This window comes from Nansenia antarctica, assembly GCF_963989245.1.
Source record: "Nansenia antarctica genome assembly, chromosome: 13".
Classification (NCBI taxonomy): domain Eukaryota; kingdom Metazoa; phylum Chordata; class Actinopteri; order Argentiniformes; family Microstomatidae; genus Nansenia; species Nansenia antarctica.
The window spans coordinates 19367210-19372307 of NC_137683.1; the positions used below are offsets into that span (position 1 = coordinate 19367210).

The 5098-nt window shown below is 45.2% G+C and overlaps 1 long non-coding RNA gene across 1 annotated transcript; it reads left to right on the forward strand.

Moving 5' to 3' along the window:
* Positions 1–3321: 3321 nt before the first annotated feature.
* On the forward strand, positions 3322–4746 carry LOC308169246. Its single transcript, XR_013937754.1, has 3 exons — positions 3322–3454; positions 3795–3836; positions 4228–4746. It is a non-coding gene; the product is annotated as an uncharacterized lncRNA (long non-coding RNA).
* The last annotated feature ends 352 nt before the right edge of the window (positions 4747–5098 follow it).

The window sequence follows — 5098 nt, forward strand, 5'->3', positions numbered from 1 at the left end:
CAATTTGGATATTTAATATATTATGTATTAAACAAATGAATCAAAACACAAATTTAATGTTCCAAGAAAACATAAGCAAGAAAAGCTTGCCTTTATAAATATTGCAAGTCTATCTTACTCATGATACCTAGCAAGCTAATAAATAAGTCAAGCTTGATCTCAGGGATTAAAGTTCTCCGTCGCTACGACGGATTTCCGTCAATTTTTTCCAAGTCGCGACGGATTTCCGTCAATTGGCTACATATGTCCAGTGTACTAGAACCACTCTACTACGGAGTGTTTGTCCGTGAATAACACCGGCTATGCCCCGGGGTAGAAACACAAGACTATGGCTGGATAAGGTCTACAGGTCTCCACGGTCATTTTAAGCCGTCAACCAGCCCGCTACGACCACGGGAAGTCATGTTAAAAGTGAAGTTACTTCTGTTAAACTGGCGCTAAGCTAACATCGCTAGTCGCTAACTCCCTCCTGGCCTTAAAGAGACAAGCGCCCTTTTCTCATCTCAATCTCAAAGAGCTTCATTAGCTCACCACATCTACACATTTGGTCCCACACACTCCAGATTTGAACCCAAGGTTCTACCCAGGGTTAGTTACCCCTGGTAGAAAGCCCTTTGCTCTCAGACCTTCAGAACCCATTGAAAGTAGTGGAGGTACTCCAGAAGTCCAAATGCATCTCTAACCCTAGGAAACCCTAGGAAGCCCTAACCCTAATGGCATGAAAATGCAACATGTTGTACTCCCTGTACCCCTGTACGTGTGAGAACATGTCTTTTTACACTAGGCACTTCACATCAAGCATTAGAGCTCCCTACAGGTTCCCGCTAGCTCGCGTGCAAGGCCTCCCAGGAATGGCCTAGGACTCTGAAAGTTGATTTGGTACAATGTAGGGATACAATCAAGGAGTGTGTAGAGTTTGGTGACTGACTCTTTCCATGCCCGTTCCCTGGGCCCAAACGTACGCCAGCAGCAGCCACCCACTTTAATGAAGGCTTTTCCGGCCTAGTGGTTAAAGGAAGGTTAAAGGACTTTAGCTCAGCAACCACAAGTGCCACAGACACGGTTCAGATATTTTACGAATCGGCTCGGCCCCACCGACAGGCCACACCCACTTTCATACAAGCCACTCCCCCTAATTGTCTAAGCCACACCCATTATCTGATTATTTGTATGTCAGAGTCAACCCTTGCAATAAGTATCAATTTTATTTCATGAATTGAAAACAGCATTGATATCACATAAATCAGAATCAGAATCAGAAGACTTTTATTGCCATGACATGTAAACATGTTAGGAATTTGGTTTGGAACAATGGAGCACGGTTTACAGCAGGACAGGTGCAAGACAGGACAAGACAGTGCAAACCAACATCGAAGTGCAAGAGTCATAATTAATATAAATATAAAGTGCAGAGATCAAGTGTTCAAGTGTTCATATCCAGACAGTCCAGTGGGGGTGGAGGGAGGGTAGATAGATAGATAGGGGGTCAGGTCAGGGGGGGGGGCCTTCACAGTTTTTAGGGACCGCACCCTCCTGCCTGAGGGGAGCGGGGCGAAGAGACCGTGTCCTGGGTGTGCGGGGTCAGCCATGATCTTCCTGGCCCTCCCCAAAGCCCTACTTTTAAACAGGGCCTCAAGGGGGGGCAAAGGGCAGCCAATCACCCTCTCCGCCGAGCGTATCACATAAAAGCAAACTGGCAATAGAAAAGCTGTTCAAAAGAATCTTCTTCCCTTAAAACGCTAACGTTATAAAATACAAACATATAGTGGAGGTTAAAATGAGAATATGACTTGGCTTGAACACATTTTCAGTCAGGAGATTTTTTTTTTCTTTAATCCCTGTGATCTAATGAAAAACATTTCAGCTAAATTTGCTACATTCTTTACTTTCTAGCCAGGTTAAAAAGCCTAGAATTTAATGTTTCCAAACCCTTTTTATATACAAACATGGCTTGCACAAAACCCTCCGGTTTACTAGACAGGCGCTCTAACCAACTTAGCCATGGGGAGCAGTGTGAACTCAGCAACAACACATGACACTTTCTCCAGCAGTTAACGTTGCCATGACATAACGATAGGGAAGAGAACCATATTCATCTGTGGACGGGATCAGTGTAGCTGGAGATCATTCACACTGTATATTCAATGTCACTGAACATTTATGTATTTCAAAATAGGAAACATTACACTTCATAATGTATTGTATTCATAAGAGGTATGGCCTGGGTCTTAACTTGCGGTTCGGTCGAGTTTGAGAAGCCCTGCTCTAGTGGCTCATGAGCCCCCCTGCTTTATGGGATGTTGGAAGTGAAGAACTCCATGTGCTAATGACTTCCCTGTCTATACCTTGGTGGCCTCCCCCCAGCTCTCCTGTTGAGTTAGCCCAGTCACTGATGAGCCTGTCTACAGGGGTAAGGTGGCCGCTCTCTCTGATGGAGGGGCATATCTGGGGACAGCCCTCCCATTGTGAAGACTAATGGATGAAGAACCGCCTCTGATCCCAGAACATCCTTGATGTGTTCATGTTTATGCCACACCTCAGGGTCTCTAGACTAACACCAACTGTTGTGTTTTCTAGCGCTGCCTCCTCGTAAGATAACCGGGGGATTGGAGGCCTTTGTGACCGGTATGTACCCTGTCAATGTTCCATGTCACTTTGACCCACTGGTGTCAACATGGTGTCTAGAAACTCTGCTTGTGTCTAATGACCAGCGGGGTATTCCATCAACGTCGCTAAAGGAAATCAGAATAAGTCTAGATTTTCCTTTAGCAAACTTGATGGAATACCCCTCAGGGTTTGATTTGGCTGTTCTAGATAGTGTCTGTTGGGATGACACCCAGGCTATAGACTACCTCTAAATAGAACCCATAAGCGTGGGCACACCCCCACAGATGTGACGAGGTATTATTACCGCCCCAGTCTGATGTTAACGCTCTGATCTAAAGCTTCTGAGAGAGCTGGGCTGCTGTGATGTCGTTACCATCTGACCTTTAACCTCAGTCTCCTCTCTAGGTTGTAGCAGAGCCTACCGACACCGCCTACCCAGCAACCAGTGTCCAGAAGTGTGTCATACAAGGTCAGTGAGTCCCACCTCCCCTCCACCTTAAATTACTGAAATGTATCAGGAAGTGAAGAAGTAACATCAATACAGTCTTCTCAAGCTCACCGTGGGGCTCCCCTGCCCTCCTGTTGGGCTTGCTAGTCACTGAGAAGCCTGTTACCCCAAGTAGCAGGGGTAAAGTGGCTGCTCTCCCTGATGGAGGGTGATCCCGGGGGAGACTCCATGGTGACAACCAGACTAGTGACTGAAATGCTCCGGTCTGATCCTAGAGCCTCCATAAACTAGTCACAGACCACACAGCTGAGTGTCACCTAACCTGTCTTCTCTTCCCTTGTGTAGTCCCTCTCCTCGTATGCCCAGAAGGCTGTGCGGTGCTGGCAGACCCGTGAGCAGGTGTGTACCGCTTAAGTGTTTCCAGTTCCTCGAGCTGTGGTTCTCTGGTGTGGGGAATGATTTCTACTACCTGGCCCGGTGCAGGCACTGGTTCTGACTGTCTGATGTTGCTCTACTCGGACAACCCTGTCTGTCTCGACTAACACGACACCCCCCCCCCCTTCTACCGGTCTGTGTCTGTGCTGTATGGAAGTGATGTGTCTTTACCGCCCCAGTCTGATGTTAAACTGACTGATTGGTTAACGCTCTGATCTAAAGCTTCTGGGAGAGCTGGGCTGCTGCGATGTCGTTACCATCTGACCATTAACCTCAGTCATGTGACGTTCCGTCTTTTTTCCAGGTGGATGCCTTGAAGCTTGTGTCTGCAGGTGGATAATCACAGGTGTGTATTTATTATAATTTAAGGGTGTTGATGCTTGTGACTTGCAGCCTGTGACTGATTGTAAACTAGTGTCAATAAAAGCTGATCTTAACCGGTGGAGGCCAAATCACAGGACTGTTCTTGTAATGCATGGGGTGGAATGAGGGATGCAATCTCAATGGAACTCCTTTCTGCTCCATGTGTTACAATGAGCCTGTCTTGATTTCTAAATGTAAATACAAAATACTCCTCCTGTGATGTAGAAGTGATGAGGTATTATTACCGCCCCAGTCTGATGTAAAGCTGACTGATTGGTTAACACTCTGATCAACACCATGAACTCATGATCTGGGACTTCTGTTTATCAAACTGCCAGTAGTTTCACACCTGTCTTTCCCCTCTGCTGTTTCAGGGCTGGTGTCGTGATTGGAGCACTGCATTAGGGGTCTGCAGACTCTGGATAGTAGTGGTGATCTAGTGGATGGTGAGGTGGACTTGTCAGAAAATTGGGAGTTCTGTGTATAGTTATTACAATCCATTGGACCATGCAACTCTTGTTCTGTCACCATAAAGGATTTTGCTGATGGGTATTCTGTAAAACCATCAGATTATTTCTACTGTCTGGGTCATTCTTCAGTCAATGGAACTCTGTCTGGACCATGATACTTCCTCTTGTGTCAAGTTCTTGAATGTTGTAACATACCACACTGCAGTGGTACCTGTGTGTATTAAATAATTTTAAATAATTTTGCCATTTAGCAGACGCTTTTATCCAAAGCGACTTACAATTACAAATTACAGGGACATTCCCCCTGGAGTAACTGAGGGCTAAGTGCCTTACTCAAGGGCACACTAGTAGTGGTGTGGCTTCAGGCGGGATTTGAACTCACAACCTTCGGATCACAAGTCCAACTCACTATCCACTAGACCACCGCTACCTCCACATTCTATCTAAGCCTTTTGGTTTGTAACTCTTTTATTCATTTTTTACATTTGTTTCTTTTTATTGACTCTGTTACTCATGTGTTGAGTTTGTCTGCATGATTATTTGTCTTCACCTGATGTCAAAGATCAATAAAGTGAATCAAATGAAATGATGGACTGCTTCTTTACCTGAAACATTGTTGCTTAGTAAGAGTTTACAGTGAAGGACCTCAATGACTCAACATTGGATGTTTATTTTAGGACTCATGTTTAACATTTGCACAACACTATTACTGCACCCTTTTGCACTGATTGTTTTGTTTACTTGTTTTCTGAAGAGCTAGATTCATAAATACATT